This window comes from Chinchilla lanigera, unplaced genomic scaffold (genome assembly GCF_000276665.1).
Source record: "Chinchilla lanigera isolate Chin_1 unplaced genomic scaffold, ChiLan1.0 scaffold00038, whole genome shotgun sequence".
NCBI lineage: Eukaryota > Metazoa > Chordata > Mammalia > Rodentia > Chinchillidae > Chinchilla > Chinchilla lanigera.
The window spans coordinates 1,855,982-1,875,716 of record NW_004955439.1 but is presented as its reverse complement, the minus strand read 5'-3'; the positions used below and the strand labels follow the sequence as shown (position 1 = coordinate 1,875,716).

The following is a 19,735-nucleotide window of genomic DNA, read 5'->3' as shown; positions in this document are numbered from 1 at the left end:
GTGTTTAATCAGTCTTTCCATTTTTCTTGATCAAGAAAATTAAAACCTCTTTTCTAAGCTAGTGAATATCCAAAGGCAAAATTCTAGGACCTAATCCTGAATATGATTTTCTTCTGTTTCTAACTGTGCCATCAAAATTTGGGATGTGGATAAGTGCAAGGATCTTAGCTTCCCCATTTTCCATGTATGACTCTGACCTTGAAAAGATCTCTGCTTTCTGAGTTCAGGCTACTAGTCAGGCCAAGGGTTCAGCTCAATGAACGCTGATTCCTCTATGACTGGCTTGGGCTCCCTCATGAAGACTTCTTTCAACACTGACTTTGAGAAATGTCGATGTCTCTTCTTTGAACATGGACTTTGAATGCTTCCCACCTGAACACATATATGAGGCCACCTGTTAAATCCAAGAGTTCCATCCCTCCCCCTGTGGGGTCAAGGTCTTCAGTGATGAACTTTCTGTTTCTTGTTGGTGGTAGATCTAATATTCTGGCTGAAAAACATTGATCCACTTCATATTAAAACCTCCCTCCCATTGATTGTTACCTCTTGGGCTAACAACAGCAGTGTCCAACGAGAGCAGCAACCAGTGCAAGCCTTCTCTAGACTCCATGTCTGAATAACTTATTTGAATCATCTCAGAATATCTAGAGGATCTGTTTATCTCACTGCTGTAGGTTTAGAGAGGAAAATTTGCTTTAATTCAAAGTCTTCCCACTAAGATTGTCTGCCTGGAAATGACAGGACTCTGTAGTGCTTTTTCTTTTCTTTTTTTCTTCCTTTTTATCATTTCCTTTGCATGATTTATCCATTTGTTATCATCTGCCAGCAGAATTGAAAAGCCATCACAGACTGTCTATTGCTGGAGATAAACTTGACCACACTTTTAATATCCATCAACATAGAGCTGTGAAATACATCATCATAGATCACATATAAGAAGATAGAGCACTAACTTCAGAAATGCATACAAGAACTGCTCCTTAAAAATGAAGGTTCTACAGTATTAGAGTTTTTCCAGCCAAATTAAAATTAATTCATGAACCATAATAAAATAGTGTGTTCGTCCATGCTCTGAGCAGGCTTCCTGCTTGCTTAGTCTTAGAATCCTTTGAGAGGCAGAAAAATCTGAAGCCAGGTTTAGGAAGAAAAGGCAGATGCTAATATCTACCAATAGTGGGCATGAAAGAAAAGTGAAATCAAATAGATATTCTTAGAATTTCAGATTGGATGTCCACATATGAATTAATTTGGAAAGGAGTAGATTCTGCCATTAAAAGGTCATTGGCTCTGTCTCTAAGACAACCAGTTATAAATAAATTTACGTACTCCAAGAGGCTTAGGTAGGTGAATCACAAGTTCAAATCCAGCCCAGGCAACTTGATGACTTACAAGGCCCTTTTCCAAGATAAATACAGTAATAAAAGGGGAGGGTGCTGGGGATATAGCTCAAGGTGAAAGTCCTGAGTTCAGTCCTTCATATTGGAAAACATACTGGTTTTTTTTTTCTTATTTCCTTTGTGTTCCACTGTTTTCTTTCCCATTTTAAAAACCCTCGGTATGCCCGTGGCAGTATTGGAAGACCAACAACAGGAAGAATATAAGAAGGAGAGACCAATCATTTATTTAAAGTGGTGACTTGTTAAAAGCCAGGTGCTTACTTAAAACATTCCAGAGAAATGGTATGGAGATCTCTTCCATCCCAGGATCAAGTTTAATGCTTAACCACGCATGGTTCAGTGCCTTCAGCTCTACCCTGCCCTGCAGCGTGTACCCAAGCCTCCTGTAAGTCATGGGTCATTCATCACACTGGGTTTTTCCTTAGCTTACCACTGCCCCAGAATTCATGTTTTGCTGCCAACATTCTCAGTTTTCCACATAATTAATACAGTGCTATGAGAACTAATGTACTTTCAAAACATCCAGCAATCGTAATTTCACATTGGAACCTTGGAATATCAGGTATGCTACTCAAAAAGATTAAAAGATTGCAAAACAGATCATTATATATAGACTTAATGAACTTTAACTGCTTCCCACTTCTAAAATTTAAAGATCGTGGTACAAAATACAGCGATGTATTGGAAGAGAAAGAAAATAATCTTTGAACAACAATTTGTTTAAGTGACTTTTCAAAAAGCACCCAGTTTAGTTCTCCTAACAACCTTGCAGAATAGGCATTAGCATGCTACAATAATGAAATTGGGGCTCCTAGCAATTTCTTGCCCCAATTCACATTCACTACATGCATATATAAGCATTATATTCTATATAGAGCATCAAGATTCAAATCTATAAACACCCAACCTGGAACTTTTCCACTAAACACATAACTGTTTCCCTAAAAACAGTTGATGGCCCATGACTGGATTCATCAATCAATATTTTCCCTTTTATGTGAACAATGGAGTTAGATACAGGTTGTTGTCAGCGCTCACCCTCAAAGGAGAGATTGTACATAACCAGTAACTCCAGGCGTGGCTAGCCACCAGGATATTCTGGGAAGCACTTTTTTCAAAAGTATTTCCTAGACCTTACTCCAGGTTTACTGAATGAGAATTTCTTTGTGGGCACAGGAATCTCCATAACTACAAAGCTCTTCTCAAGGCAATTTTTACAGTCATCCAGTTAGGGGTCCACTGGCTCTTACGACTAAAGTAACCAAAAACTCCACTACCACTTGAAATGAAATACATTATATTCTTTCCAAGTTCTGAAACATCCTTCCTTTCACTTCCTTTTCATATACACTTGTTAGACAGAATGTGGGGCAGATACTTCATCCTTTTCAGGTGAAGTAGAAATTAAGTTGAATGAGAGAAGGAAATAAAATAGCCTCTATCACCTTCTTAAGTAAAAATGTAACACTTAACCAAGACAAAACAGTACTAAGGGTATTAGTGTCACCTACTAGATGTCCCTACCTTCTACTCTTTTCTCTGGGATTATTCCACTATCTGGGTGAATAGCGTTAGGGGATGAAGTGTGTCCTCACAAAATTCATATGCAACATCCTTACCCTCAGTATCTCAGAATGTGACCTTACTTGGACTAGAGTTGTACCAAATGCAATTAGTTAAGAAGGAGGTCCTATGGAAATAGAACAGACCCCTAAGCAAGTATGAGGGTGTGCTTTTAAAAAGGGGAAATTTGGAGCCAGACACACAAGGAGAATGCCATGTGAAGATGAAGGCACTGCTCAGGATGACCCTATAAGCAAAGAAATGCCAAAGATGAAACCACCAGAAATTCTAAGGATTGGAACAGGTCATCCTCACAACCTCAGAGGAACTAATCTTGCTAATAATTTGATCTCAGATTTCTGGCCTTCAGAACTGTGAAGCAATAAGTTTCTGTTATTTAAACTACCCAGTAGCCCAAACTACCCCTTTGTGACAATAGTGTCAGAAAACTAACACACAGGAAATTTCCCACCAGAGGATCAGATTTCAAGTTACCATTTATTTTGGAGATGGATAGTATCAATAAATAAGTTTTCTTGTCAGCAGATTTCTGAAAGGCAGCTGTAGAAGTCACAACATTTAGCAGTTGCTAGATACTGCTATAATGAATTAACTCAAAAAAATAACTCACCCTGTCCAAACTAATTTTTTTTTTTGGTGTTCTAGAAAAAAATACTAGAAAAAACAAAAACCAAACAAAACCTCAAAGAGAAAAAAAATCATCATACGTCCTACCAGTAGCCTTTTTCTTCCTATTATTTAGTAGACACCCATTGATCTGAATGTCTCTAATTGTGATCAAGAAGTCACACTGTGTCGTTAACCAACTAGATGTCAAGTTCTTTCCCCTCCCAATCTTGCACTCCAGGCTTCTGGAATAATGAGTTCCCCATGTTTTCCCATCTCCTAATCTGAGGTGTAGAAATAGCCTCCTCTCAACTGTCTGATAAACATCAGATTATGGGTCCCAAAGTCCAAGAAGATATTGCAAGAGAAAAACATTTTACCTTAATATGCAAATTATTTAATAAAATACATTGAGCCTAACATACCTTGAGTTTCCAATTTAAAATACTAGTTAAGTGCATGAGGAATCTTGAGGCACTTATCAAGTTCTATCTCTCTCTCCATCTCCCGCTCCCTCTCGCTCTCCCTCTCCCGTGCCCTCTCAGTTGGATCCATATAGAATCCTTGTAACTTCACAGTCATTGTTTTGGTTGATAACTCCTTTGGGCTGGTTTCTACTCACATAATAGGCATGCTTCCCAATGCTTAATAAAACATTGTAAAACCAGCTTTTTAAGCAGATCTTAATCATTCACATTACATGATCTATTTGGGGCCATAGCTCGTGTTTGGTTTTTATGATTCAAAGGCAAGTAATGTAACCAATTAAAAACATCTAAAAGTACACAAAGATTATGTCAATATAACTAATATCTAGCCAATTGTGTAATAGTTCCAAATATCTGAATAGCTGGCAACATGTCAACCAACTACACATGTGTATCTCTCTGTTTGACGTATAGTCATGCTGTATTTCAAAGGAACCCAACATGAATTGTTTTTAAAGAATCAAACATGAATTAAAACAAAAATACAGTCTATCCAATTCAATATTTGATCTCAAATTGCAACACAGTGGCATGGAGCATATAAAAGCCTCAGATCTGAAGTCGCTCCCATAACACTACTTCATCCCAAAGTTCACTGAAGGTATTTCATACTTTAGGCTTATTTGTGCCATGACAGTCCAAGCCTTATTCCAGAGAATATGTAGAGGAAAAAACCAAAGAAATAATTTGGAATCAATCCATAGATTTATCATACAGTCCACTGAACAAAGTAAAACTTTCCCATGGAGAAATGTAGGGCATGTGTATACAGTGCAGACAAATCAAACAGAATTACTTTTTTGTGTGTGCTGACTGATTCACTTCTTCTTATCTACAAAGCTACAGGACGGCAATAGAGAAATTCCTGTTGTGCAATATTGTTCAAACGGTTGTATCAGTGGAAATGTGACCAAACACTTTGGTGCTAGTTTAATTTGTGATCTGGACGTATTCCTTAAAACTACAAGTATACACAAGCATGATCTTTCGGATCCAATACATGCTCAACTTCAACCCACTTTGCTTGTACTCTCCTCTCTTGACCTATGGCCTTCCAACAAAAGAAAAACAAATCATCACTGTGGATCTTTCATGAACCGGGGTCTTTTCTATGTTCTAGAATTGTAATAGGGATGGAAACAAAATGATCACTTCTCCATAGAGTTTATAGTCTCATGTAGGACCACTGTGATTAGATAGATAAAAGTGGAATGTTGCGCCAGGGGACAGTCTTTGGCACAGTGACTTTTCCAGGGTGGAGTTGTCACTGGCAGGTAGCAGCCTCTTTTGCAAGAGCTGTGTCCATGTGAATAACTCTAACCAGTGTAATGGGAGCAGAAGTGATCTGTGCAGCATCCAAGGTAGCATTTGTAAGACCTGGTGAGCCTTCTCTACTTGTGATCCTTCCCCTGCCAGATACAGAGGCTCTGAAGTCTTAAAGTTCAAGATGTAAACATCTTAGGTGAAGGAAAACCACCAATCAACTAGGAATGCTAGCCTTAAGCAGTTAAGAGAGCATGTAATAAAAGTGAAATGTGTTTAAATGCAGGAATATGGGGGCTAAGAAATATAATATTCACCTTTAACAGAACTGGTATATTATATCAAGTGGCCATAAGTGCTATTGAGAAAAATAGTACATAAATGGGAATGAGGAATGCAACAGGAGGGGCAAGTTGAAAGGAGGAATCAAGAAAAACCTTTCTAATCAAGTGACATGAACAGAAACTGGATGGAAATGAGTATGGAGGTCAAGTAACGTTCCCAGGAGAAACTCTGTAGAAAGAAAGAATGAGATCGAAGTCCTGAAAAAGGAACATATCTGCTATGTTTAAGGCAAATCAAGGGGTCCAGGCTGCCCACATGAAGTGAACAATGAGGTGAAAGGAGAAGAGGTCAGAGAACAAACAGCAGGTCCCATTACAAAGGGTCTTGTATGTCATTGTAAGGTTTGTGTGTTATCCTGAATGCGATAGAGTGGTGCTGGAGATTTTGAGTAGAGGAGCAACAAAATATTATTTACATTATAAGCAGATTGTTTTGACTGTTGAGTTGAAACTATGCTGTTAGGGGATGGAATGTAAAAGTGGGAAGAGTTGGGAATCTATTGCATTAATCCAGGTGAGAGGCACTGGTGACTTGGACCGGAGTGATAGGGGTGAAGGTGACAAAAAAAAGGTCAGATTCTAGGAATTTTTTGAGTGAGCAGTAAATCATAATGGTTATGTAGGAGTGGGTGATGAATTCAAGGTGAATTGTGGGAACAAATGAAAAGCAAATTTGAAGGTAACAATCAGAAGTTCTAATTTTGAGATTCCTCTTAATGATCAAGATGGAAATACCAGGCAGGCAGATTTTTGAGCCTGAAGTTCAGTGGAGAAATCCAAGCTGGAGAAAAGGAAAAAGAAAAGGAAAGGAAATACCTAAATCCATGAGACCAAGTAAGAATACCTAAGAAATGAACATAAGTGGAAATAAGAAGCATCCAGAGGTCAAGTCCTGAGGCTTTCCACCATTTGGAGGCTGGTGAGAAGAGGAATTTGGAACAGAGGAGAAGCATGAACAGAAGGAGAAACACTGGGAGAACTTGTGTTCCACAATGATCGAAAGAACATATTTCAGGGAGAGATGACCATTTACATCAAATTTTATTAGTAATTAAGATGAAGTCTGAAGCTTCTATGACCCGCTGTGGAATTTAGTAACATGCAGGCCTTGTTTGGTGAAGAGAAAAGAAATTTCAGGGAGGTGACTGGGGAAAACAACTGACCAGAATGCACTTGAAGAATGGAAATAAGAGGAATTTAGAATCAATGAGAAAAAAGGCATCTTCAGAGAAGTTTCACTGTGCAGGGGAACAGAGGAAAAGGTAGCCTCTAAGGATGTGGGTCCAAGAGACAGCAACTTTGTAAAATGGGGCATATTATGATGATATATTTCATGTGGATGTAAATGATTCTGTAGAGGGAAAAGTTACTGATGGAGGGAAGAGAAGAACAGTTGGAGCCATGCCCTCAAACAGAGGGAATGCAGTGTGCTCAGGCAAAGGAGCTGCTTTTGACAGGAGCAGGGACTGCTCACCCCAGCAGTAGGAGAGAAGATGGACTGGGCTCAGAAGCGTGCTGTGCAGAGGTGCAGCGTGGAAGCATGCAGAAGTCACCTCTGCCGGCTTCTATTTTCTCACTGAAACAAGAGCTGAAGTTGCCACCTGAGAGGGAGGATACAGGTTGTTTAGAGAAGAGAGTAAAGGGTGTAAAATGGTCTAGGATAATAGAGGAATTACCAAACCAAGTGTCAGAGGGTGGCCTGGCCGCAATGCAAGCCCTCTGCAAGAGTTCAGTGTTTCATATAGCAGCAAAGCAGGTGGACATGTGTTTAGCTCCAGTCAACAGCAACTACTGAAGCATAAGGTGGAACATGCAGAGCTGGAGCACATGAGGGCAAAGAATCATTCAATCTTGAAGACACAGTTAGAGAAAGTGGGGGAAATTGAGGGTGTATATCAGAAAACAATATTTAAGATGGTTCATGGTATTGAGCTTGAGCAACTGGGGTCACAAAAAGAGTGAGTCATGCTGAAGGGTTGGATGGGCTCCCAGCCTTCATGTAATCAAAGAGTTATCGAAGTCAAGGTCTTGACTCTGTATGGAACTCACATGGTGACAAAGTTTCTGGTCAAGTGCCACTTCTTCCGTTGTTAAAATTGTGTCAACATTTTCACTCTTAATACAATTATGTTTCATCCTCTGGGTTAAGATTAAGAAGCTCATGAAGATGAATGGCCTGCTATCTTGGATATATTGGTCAAAAGTCATGAAATTGCCCTGCAATAGGATGAGAAAAACTGCCAATGTTAGAAAAAAAAAAAAAATCAAAGTCCAGAAGGCAATAATCTAGAAACACCTAGTCTGGGCTGGAAGGAAAGAGGATTGAGAATAGGAGGCCAGATCATACTGGTTATCACTCCCCAAAGTTCACAACATTTCAAGTTTACTTTGAAATTTGCTCATGCTACACCTTTCCTTAGAATAATTTGCAATGTCCTCTTTGGCTCTCTTCCCCCCCCATGCCTCAGATAAGATGCCACCCCCTCATGCACCTTGCCTGAATCCTCCAAGTCAAATGTAATTGCTCTGTCTCCTGGGCTCACAGCCTGTGCTCTACTCACCTTTAGTATAAAGTTCATCATGTTGTGTCATCATCCACTCACAGATTGGATTCCCACAGTTCGTGATCCTAGAAACTATGAGACAATATTTTAGTTCAGTTCCACATTCCCACACATGGCCCAAAGGCCGCTTCTCACCCACTCATCCCAGCCTGTCTCCCAGGGCTGTGGCTGCTCCTGCCCTACGCTAACCCATTTTTCAGACTCCAGTCAAGGTGATCACCATAAAAGGGAAAATTAGGTCATGTTACACCCCTGCTTATAACCCTTAGTAGACTTTCCAATTGCCCTTACAATAAAGAACACGTTCTTTCTGTGGGATCTGTGACCTTGCATGTTCAGCTTCCAGTTGCCTCCCTTACTTGCTGCACTGCTCACTGGTCTCCATCTGTTCTTTTCCTAGAGCTTCTGAAGTGCCATGTTTCTATCCAAAAGCAGAACCACCTCAAGGGCACGTCCTTCTATCTGGCACTCTTCCTACCTACCCTTGGATATCAGGTCATGTGCCATCTTCCCAGAATGCTTTTCCTGACCCCAAGCTAGACAAGAATGTCCTACTACACACTAACAAGGCACCTTTTCCTCCTCTCAGGCCCTCAGTAGCATGTGTAATTATGTGGTCATGTGTGTATTTGGATTCATGCTTCCTCTCCTGCAAGTGTGAAATGCTCATGAGGAAATGGCTTTGCTCTTGGCTGTATTCCCAGCACCCACCACAGTATCCAGCTCATAAAGTATATCAAAAATATTTCCCTACTGAATGAGTATACTCAGTGAGCAAATAGATTGCTTCTATCATCTTTATTTACTATTTACCAATTTATTCTCCAAATACTTACATTTCCTGTGCTAAAAGAGAACACAAATACACATGCGTGCATGCACATGCACACACACACACATGCCTTAATGAGTTTTCAAATATCTTTAAAAATATTTAACCCAACTGGACAGATTATAGCTTTAACTCACAAGCCAGAGCTAATTATTAATATGAAAATGATATATATGTGGCTAAACCAAGCACTATTCCGTTTTGAATGAGTTCCCAGGAAATCTTGCAGTACTATGTATTTCAGAGCACACCTCAGGGCTAGAATCAATGCTCACTGGAGTTCTGTCACATGAAAGATGGCCAGTAGCATAAAACGCAAGTATATTTGGCTGGGGGGGGGGGCGGTGAATTCAACTGAGTCATTTGCTAAGTCAGTCCCATAGATCGAGAGTGGATCCCCAGTGCTTAGTTTCCATATCTCAATGGAATTTTTTAGCATATAAGCACTAGTGGAAAAAATAGTCCCTTTAAAGAAGACACACATTTACTCAACTTCTCTTAAAAACTGGAAATAATAAGTATATATAAATCTACAAAACTGGACATAATAATGGGCATATGTAATAATGTTTTGATATATTTCTCTTCTTTTAGTTGATTTTCAATTAAGAAAAACAATGAGAATAAGAGAATCTCTTAAATATTTTCCTTTTATTAAAAAAAATTTCATGGGAACTGCTTTAAAGAAATGTTTTAAATTTTATAATAGAAATTTTTAAACAAGAGTAAAAATAATCTAATAAATGATTTTTACCTACCACCAAGCTTTAATAACAGCCAATATTTTGCCAGTACTGTGGCCTCTGAGGAAACTTAAAAGGGCAAAGTACTGATGAAGTTCAAGGACTTGTTCAGCAGAGGTACCCACAACGATCTCACCATTGTCCGCTCTCTCTTCCACCAGCACTTCTTTAGCCCACCCGGCAATTACAGCTTTCTGTAAAACAGGATGGAATATACTTTGTACCATCACCATTGCAAAGAGAGGAGGATTTCTCACCTGCCTAGTTAGAACAGTACTATTTCTCGGGACACGATTCATATCAGAAGCATCTTGAGATGACTCTGACATGAATAGATTCAAGATCATTTTTAGAAATTGACATATTATTCAGAGTTGGATAGAGACACACATACTCATGATTCATCACGTCCCTTTGCACAAGCTGCTCCATGAATCCATGCTAGATGTAGTTCATTTGCAGCTGTTAAAATTTACAATCACAATTTTTTTTATGAATCTCTGTTTGAACTGATGTTAGTAAAGTTACTTGTTTTTATGTTCAAGGGATAATCCAATGATTTTTATACTTTGTCATGTATTTTAGAAATCATGCTCTGTCATATATTTAAAATTACTCTGAACATCAGCAAATGTCTGGATTTTTCAATAGCTTTTGGTCAAGAATATTAAAAATTAACTTCACTAAAGATAGAAATGACTATTTGAAGTACCCTACATTAAAGTGACTTGAGAAATAGATTTTCTGCATTGTTCCAAGGGAGAAGATAGGCTATTGGGGCTCATCTTGAACTTGGTCCAATAAGCTTGATAAAATTAGTTACTCTGCCCTGACCTTGGAGTCCACAGCCACCAATGGCTGAACTTTCTGCCCTGCACTCTGTTCCCTAATGACCAAGCTGGCTGGCAGGCATCCAACCCCTCAGCTGTTAAAAGCTAGAGGTTGGACCTATGACCCTCTTGGCTCCCTACTGCCTCATTTTGATTGAATACTTGTATAGAGATAATTTGCATGATTCCCACTTACATACTCCCTGATTGAAGCCACCTATGAACCCTATTTTTAAGATCTTGGTGTCCTTACCCATTAAAAAATGCTAATCCACTTTCTTAAGTTGCTGTCCAAAATTTTTCTTGTTTAAATCCCTACCATTACACACAACTGAGTCTTTGTCATCTCTTGAAGGCTCCTCAGAGTTTGTACACAAGCACTTTAATTTCAGGCAACATGGAGCTCAGGATATCATACATCCCGGTAAGAAGCCTTCAAACTTATGTTCATTTGTTCTTTCAATTCATGGTAATGCGTTCAAGGGAGTTGAATCCATTGTTGACCCCCACCCATATTTATAGCCCTGCAAAGAAAGGGAAAGGAGACTCAGACACAGAAAGGTGATACCTACATAGGTGTCAGCTCTTCTCCACCGGACTTTCCATTAGTGACTGGCCAGTGGTGGTGAACCTATGGCACACATGCTGCAGTGGGCTGTTGGTATCACTGAAAGCTCTAAAAGCTTTGCCATCCCTAGACTAGGCCATCACCCTTCCCTTGGTCCCCAGCTCCATATACTTCCTGTGGTCTTCTGGGTGAATCTGGGGCAACCTTGGTTAGTCCTGGAAAGTTAACCTCTCAAGTTTTCATGCATTTCTTGCATTTATGAAGCAAGCAAGTATGAAGCTCAGAAATGACACTGACGTGGCACGTGTTCCCTGCCAGCATCCCCCAAGGATGTCATAAACTGACCTTTCAGTCTCTCTTCCCAGAAGTGAAGCATCTGCTGAGCGCTAGTGGACTCAGAAACTTTCTCTATCTCCCTGACCTTAGCAAGCAAACACACATTTTTCCAGCACACACAGAGCAGTCTTGTTGTGATCGATGCTACAGCTGGCACAGAATACCCTGTGTGTTTCACAGTGAGGTGTCTTCCTGACAGTAACCAAGGTCCCAGTGGGACTGCAGTGCCAAGGAAAATTGAGGACAGAGTCTGAGAAGCACCATTCTTTATCTTCTTTGCTGGCAGGTGCCCAGCCTTAGATGCTGAAAGACTGAGGTGGTGCCTCAGCCCCAGGACTCTCCTAGCTTCTGAGGGCCTCCTTTTGATTAAAGACAGTTGCAAAGATGACCTGTACTGACTTCTACTTAGACACACCTGACTTGAGCATGTGGAATTTGGGCCTACACCAGCCACAAAGCCTTCTCCTCTTTTCTGGTCTGACTTTCTTCCAACCATAGCAGCAATTTGTCCCAGATACTCCACATAGTCCCTGTTGAAGGAGGGAATCAAGTAACAAGGCAAGGTTTCCAGGCCTCCAGAGCTCCAGTTGAAACAGTCGCTGTCACCTTCAAAGCTAAACTTGCATATTTAAGAAAAGCATTGCCAAGGACATACAGATTTCCTGGATCATTTTAAATTACTAAGGGAAAGCCAATTGTTAAAGAAAATGACAAAATATCCACAATGACTATGAAATCTTTTCATCCCCTACTCTTTAGGTAATTTGTTCTGATTGCAACTATTTCAAAGGACAAGATTACACACCAGGGAAGCCAAAAGACTTTTTGAAAGGAAAATTTGTTCCCTGCTGAGCCCCTATTGGAGCTCAGTCCTGTGTTTGGAAGCAAAGGCAAATTTTTTTTCAGCATTAATGAAACCTTGTTAACTGTGAACACTGGAGCTGAACTGATCTACTGAGAGTATTTGCTGGGTCACGGGGGTGGGAGGATTAGGAGTTACTGGCACATTCACAGATCACTGTCATTCGCATTTTTCTCCTTAAAGCAAGAGAACTTAAATATTTACTACAAAACTGTCACAATTAGGATATAGAAAAAAAAAGTGGAAGAACAAAATTGAAGTCCATCAACCTTTTTCAGATGGAAAAAGACATGACACACCTTTGTAAGAAATAGACTAAAATATTTGTGTTTTCAAGTTTTGTTTCTTTTCCTTCTATTTTGCAAATTCTCTTTAGCAATCGGCCCTCCTGAGATAACGTTTTAATGGTGTCGCATAGGTTAAGGGTGTGCTTTCTTTGTTTATGAAGAATGAATAGCTGTTACAGCTACGCAAGATGCAGCAGACACATGACCTTCCAGTCTCAACAGGAAGAGCATCGAGCTGTTCTCTGTGCTGCACTTATCAAGGCTCCACTAATGGCCAGTACTTGGCAGAGCCAGGAACAAAATGCTTCTACCTGTTCGGGGAGAAGAATGAACGCAATGACTGAGTTGGCTCCACCACTGTATTCTTGCCGTGGAGTTTAATTTCCATATAACTAAAAACATCTGAAGCAAACACAGAGCAAAGCTCTCTTTATAGATGAGTGCTTCCTGTCACCACAGGAAGTAAGAAAATAGCTCACACACAACAGCTAGGAGTCGATGTCATTCAGTGATGCAGTGATTCAGGGAGATTTCAGCCAGCGTCAGAACTCATACATCAGCACCATTACCCACGTGAGAGAATATAAAGCAGAGCTGACCTGGACCCAAGGACTTCGTTCTAAAACTATAGAGCCTAAAAAGAGGAGTGACAAAGAAAGGAATGAACATTTTCCCTGGAGAAGTTTGTGCTTAGATATTAGTGTTGACCTGTCTATATAACCTCTAAGATTCTTTCTAGCTCTACAATTCACTGAGAACATAAACAAGATTTTACCTGGGAAACGTGTAGGCCCAGAAAGCATAACAGTGTACACAGGTGTCCCATTGTTCATTTGATTATTGCCCCATATGTTTTGTGGAGTCTAATCATCTAAATGAAATTTGGTTAAAGAAAAATCGGCCCTTGTGTACACAAGGAATATGCTTATATAAGAGGCATGCAGTATTTCAAATGTTTTAACTTTCTTTTTTAAACTATCAAAAGATAATTGGAAAGGTTTCAGAAATCATCACATCCAAGATTCTTTAGTCTACAAATGAGGAATCCCAGGGAGTCTCAGAGGTCTGTTCCTTCCAGCGAGGGACAGAGAAGGAAGAGAGAGATCCCAGCCCCTGACAGCACTCTTGCCATCATGGTTTGGAGCCTCTAGGGTAATAGGTCTCATCTCCAGATGAGGAAACAGCATCATCTAGTGGCTATTTATTAGTTTTCTATTCATGTCATGATTCAACTCCATATACTACAGGGGGATAAAAAACATTTCACTCACCTTCTCAGTAATCCCTAATTTCCCAAAACAGCATTTCTTAATTCAAGTTTTCAGCAAAGTAACACTCTTAACCATGACTTCAGCTTTTCTTTACCAATTGGTGTGCCAAATCAGTTTCATCTTTTCTTATGCACATCTAGATTACCCTTTCAGTCAACCATGTTGATATACCTGTTCTCCTATCACCGTGTCAGGACACTTGGGCTGCCTTTTAAATAAATTGTAAACATTGCTCAGGACAGTCATGTGGACAAATTTCAGTCAAGCATATCTATTCATTCATCTTTAATGCTCTCAGACACTTGCCAATCTTATTATGTTTAGGGAGGAGCTAGACACATTCCTCCACCCTCAAGACCATACTTTTGGAGGTAGAGAACAAAATATGTAAACAAATAAGTGTCCCATGAGACAAATGTTCTGCTGTAAGACAGCACAAAGGAAAGGAGACAATTCATCCTGCTGAGAGTACAGAACACTGCACAGAAGTGGCCTTTGGTTTATAAGAAGTGGGCAGGGCGTGCTGGGCAGTGGAGGGAGGGGAGGCGACAGCAGGAACAAAGGTTCAGAGTCAGGATGGTTCACTGAGAAATGAAGAATCAAGAATCTCAAAAGGAGAAAGGTGAGAAGTGAAGTGGAAAGGTGACTTTGACCTCAAATAGAAAGATATTTAGATGTCATCCTGGAGCACTTGGCCTTTGTATGCAATCAGATTTCATCAAATTATAAGCCACGGCAAAAAGAATATGAGATCTTTAGGAAAGAAGTTCCTACCATTGAGAATAGTCAATGATTATTTAACTGATCACTCATGTATAGCTCTACTTGTTTTCCCTAGAAACCACTTTGAAGAAACCAAAGTACAGTACAACAACCATTGATAGTTTCCTACCATTTTTGTTTGTAACTCACTATCATTTGTCTATTTGTTTTCCTGAGAAGCTATCTTGAAGATACCAATAGGTAAAACAACCACTGATAATGTCCTACCACTTTGCCTGTAATTCAGTAAATCCCCCTATTACCATGTTATCCTTCTTTTACTTTTTTAAATAAAAAAAAAGAAGTTCCTTTGTTCATTCCAGGCATTTTTGAAACTAATTTTATGACTATTTTCTTCATAGAATATTCACTTCACTTAGCAGCTAGTGAAACAGTCTTTGAAAATGAATTATTTTTCAGTGTCAGGGGAAAAACTTGAACTTCTTGGCTTCTACCCCACTTTTTTGTGGTAAAGAGTTGGAGAACATGAAGAATATTCTTAAGAGAATAAAATAGTTCTAAGCCAGAAATTTTCTAGGTTTCCTTCCAGTCTTGTTCTGGGATAAATTCTCTGAGACAAATTGACTAGTCAGAGTTGTTCTTTCTGATACTATCCCCAGCCAACACGGGCTGTTTCATAAGTGAGGCAATAATTTAATAGATATTCTATTTTAATGCTCTTCTACAAGAAATAATCAGAAATTTTTCAGACCAAACGAGGTGATAAAAAGAGAACAAAGCAAAAGTAAAGCACCAGAAGCTAAAGAAAATAGGGGCAAAAAAATCATTTGAAACATGAGTAAAGCATCTTTGTGTATAGATTTCTAGAAAATTCTCATTCTGTTGGCTTTGTGAAGACATCAGTCCTATTGGTACCAGATCATAAGCAGTTATCATTTGAAGATAATCATGATGGAACACTCCCTCAATCCCAGCATTCCAGGAGACAGGAGACTGAAGATAGTAACCTGGAGACCAGCCTGGACAACTTAGCAACTTAGCCAGATCTTGTCTTAAGGGTCAGGGGACGTGGCTCAGTGCAAAGGCCCTGGAGTACATCCTCAGTACTACAAAAACAACGTGTTTTAAATAAATTAAATAATAAATAGACAATAACAGCAACCAATGCTAACTAGCGGTTGGCATTTTTATAAGAACATTGCATATGAACTTGGTCAGTGTTTTCTATACCTGTACTGCTTACACAAGTAGCCTACTTACTTGCTAAAATCCTGACTCAAAAGACAATCTTAGCACTCCTGCTTTTATTTCTTTTATTAGCCACATGCATTCACGTGTCAAGTCCTATAAAATTCTGTTCCATTTTCCACGACTTGGTGATAGACCATCCTAGCTACGTGGCTGGGCTAACATTGTTCTCCAAATGATTTTAGAAATTTCTCATACAGCTAAAAGCTAATATCATGATACGATGCATTGCCTGATACTGTTACTGCAGAATTTCATGGCAAGGTTAGCATCCCGTTCATTAAGTGAATGTCCCATGAGATCAGAAGCAAACTGGACACTTATGCCTCTGAAGCTGCACTGCCAGACCACAAAGGATAACCAGACTGTTATGGTTTAGACCTAAAATAGCCCCTGAAACTTCAGGTGTTTGGAAGGTGAGTGGATGATGGGAGCGTTGTAGCTGGCATGCTGTTAGGAGAGTCTGGTCAGACGAGGCACAGCCCAGAAGCTCCTCTCTTTGCTCTGTTACAAGTCTTCCATGAAGTGACAGCTCTCCTTCAGCAATACGCTCTGTCATGCTGTCCCGCCTTAGAGCCAGTCCACTATGAACTGAAACTTCTACAGACCGTGAGCCAAAATGCACCTCTCCTCTTTTAAGTTTTGAGCACTGGTATTGTGTCTCAGTGAGAAAGTCACTAAGACACAGCCTTATTTACATGATTTCTTCCTGGCAGGACTGGAGCTGACATGTAGATTTGGGTGTGTCATTTCTAAACTCTCCTTCCAATCTGACCACAGGGAGGTGGGAGTGACCTGAGGTCAGGCTGCCTCCTCCACTGCCTACCTCATAATCCAGCTCCAATGACACTCTGTCCTCACAGCTGCCTCTGAGGACCCTGCAGCTCTCAGAAGCCCGAATCATGCAGATATATGTATGTGTGGCCACATATATACACATATGTGTGACCGTGTATGTGTGGTCACCTTTGTCAGCTATAAACAGAGGCAATGACCATGGAATCCTCCAACCTTTCATCTCCATGTGTGCCCTTCTGAGAGTGTCTCTTCTGTGGCTTTAGCTGCTCACCCAATTAAACCTGGAGACTCTAAACATTCAGAAAAGAAGGTGACACCAAGTAGACTGTGATACTCATTCTGTTGAGAACTGTGGTCCCAGATCCTATCATATTACCAGAGTTCCAGTGTACCTGTGACAAAGTGGGTGCCATTACCAAGTAGAATTATTTATTCATTGGCGCCACCTTTTGGAACAAGCACCCTTGGAGAATAAGTACAACAGAACAATTGCAAAATATCAGACCATAAATGGACACATACCAGGAGCTTTGATGTGCTAGACAATGACTGTGATCTGCTCTTGTGAAACTTAGAGACAACATACAACAGAAAGAGCTAATCTGATCTAGGGTCTGAATCATCAGGAGCCTTAAAGGAGGAGTGGTATTTAAATAGAGACAGAGAAAAAGAGGCAGAATGTCCTTAAGACAGAAATGAAGGGACAAATCCTAAAAAGAACTAGATGTCTTTCATTGACTTAAGCAGGGCTGCCATTCGGGAAGAGCTGAAATTCTGTCAGCTCTTTCATGGCCTGCTTGACTACAAAATATGATCCCAAAACTCTGCTGAAGACTGACTAGTACATTTTTCAGGAGCATCCTGGAAGGAGTACAGTAATACCCCAGGTATCTGAGAACTATGGCTCACTGCCTGGTTTTGCAAGTCAGTTTTATGGGAACGCAGCCGGGCTCATTCATTTACATATTCTCTGTGGCAGCTTTTGCTCTACAACATCAGAGCTGAGTGGTTGCCAGAGAGAAATTGTGGCCTATAAAACCTAAAATATTTACAATCTGGGTGTTTTCCCAGCCTGTGTGAATCTCTGGGTTTGATCCCCAGCACTGAAAACATGAAAAAAGGTTTTTGAAGAAAGAAAACTATCTCTACTAGCGAGGAAACAGCCAGCAGCACCAATGTGATTTCACAATAACAGTCCAGACTGCAGGTTGATTTTCTTCCTCTAGGCCAGGAAATGCCTTTCTGTGAGGGGCATGTTTAACTGGAGTCCCTGTCATAATAGCCCCAGTGAAGGTGGAAGTTGATAGACAGAAGCACAGACACTGAGGTGAGGCTGTCCAGAAGACTGTGGGGTGCTATTGTTTGGCTATGGTCTATTTCCCAAAGGTTTGTGTGCTTGAAGCTTGGCCCCAGTGTGGTAGCACTGAGGTGAAGAAATCTCTAAGTGGTGAGGCCTAATGGAAGGTAATTATGTCATAAGCCACCATGGATTAATGCAGAATGGATTGGTTCTTGCAGGGACGACTTACTGTTCCCACAAGAATGGTTTGCTATAAAAAGTAGTGACTTGGCACCTTGACTTGCTCTTATTTCTTGTCTTGCCATGTGATCTCTCGATCTTGCACAGACTCCTGGCATCGTGCCATCTGCTATGCTGGGATAGAGCCAGAAGGTCCTCACCAGAGCCAAGCAGATGCCAGTGCCATATCCTGAGGCCTCCAAAACTATGAGCTAAATAAACCTATTTACTGCGTAAGTTACCTCATCTCAGACATTTTGTTATAACAATACAAAAAGGACTAAGATACTGGTCAGCTCCATATAAAATATAGTGGCGTGGTTTTCCCAAAGACCACTGGTTCCCTCAAATGGGAGGTAATGGGGTCTGTGCCTGTCAGAGTCTGACTGGTGGGACCATGCCACCCCACATCTCAGAGTCTAGCAGTTCGCTGTGATGTAAAATACATCTTCCTGAGGCTGGGACAGGGCGGCGAGGGCGGGGGAGTGCGGTGATCTGAGTAGAAGCCAGTAAAGCACAGGAATCTCCCAGGGCTGGCCAATGACAGAGGGAACTGCGCCCATACCCAGCAGAGGCTGGTTACCCTACATTTCAATGGGCCCTTATTATGGGTGTCAGAAATTGTGGACACTTACAGTTAGCAAAAGAATACCCCTATGAAAGAAGAAAGAACAGGGGATCACCATGCATGCAGGAGGTGGAAAACGGTCAAGAGGAGCTTCTGTTCTCATCAAAGCTCTGGAAAGGTTGAGTTACATTGGGACATTGTGCAGTGTCATCAAGAAGTCTTCCCCAGACTTTCTTCATAACCTCAGTCTGCACTGTATTTTTATTTCAAGGCTCCAAGCCTTGGCAATGCCTCCACCCTCTTCCCCTCCTCTCACCACCTGTGGAACCTGGAGCTGATACTGCTGCCATCTCTTGCCAAACTGAGCCATATCCTTTTGTAGCTGGGAGGTGTCGATAAGCCATGGGCAGTAGAAGTTCCAGCCTCATCTCTAGGTGGCAGTGGCCACTGTTGAGTGTAGAAAGGTGAAAAACGCATCCCTTGTGTTAGAGTTAGAGCACTCAGCTGTGTGAAAAACACATCCCTTGTGTTAGAGTTAGAGCACTCAGCTGTGTGAAAAACACATCCCTTGTGTTAGAGTTAGAGCACTCAGCTGTGTGAAACGAGACACAGTTGAAGGTGGACCCCAGCAAGGAGTGCCACAGCAGCCCGGTCCAGCCACAGCTACAGTCATGGCCTGAGCAATATGTTACAATAAATTCACACAACTAACAAGTCTGGAAATGAATAAAACTGTCTTCTCAGACAAACAAGAGGCTAGGCTGTCAGATACGGGTAGGACCAGCAGTGATTTGCTACTGACCCATACATCATGGAGCTAAGGATGACCAGTGCCAAACTAGAAGCCAAGTATCCAGCCTACTCACCATGGGCAAGGTAGAAACACGATCCATAAGTACTTAAG

The 19,735-nt window shown here is 40.7% G+C and overlaps 1 long non-coding RNA gene across 3 annotated transcripts in view; it reads right to left on the bottom strand.

Annotated features, from left to right (window-relative positions):
• Nucleotides 1-19,735, bottom strand: part of LOC102005183 — a 37,439-nt gene that overhangs the window by 5,619 nt on the left and 12,085 nt on the right. The window contains exons 4-7 of one of the 3 annotated variants that reach the window (XR_001235170.1): nucleotides 10,905-11,175; nucleotides 9,837-10,015; nucleotides 8,244-8,318; nucleotides 7,233-7,899 (exon numbers count right to left, since the gene is read on the bottom strand). This is a non-coding gene — a long non-coding RNA (uncharacterized LOC102005183). Of the gene's footprint in view, nucleotides 1-7,232; nucleotides 7,900-8,243; nucleotides 8,319-9,836; nucleotides 10,016-10,904; nucleotides 11,176-19,735 lie in introns of those variants that run through there. The other 2 variants (XR_261965.2, XR_001235171.1) reach the window with 2 other exon arrangements.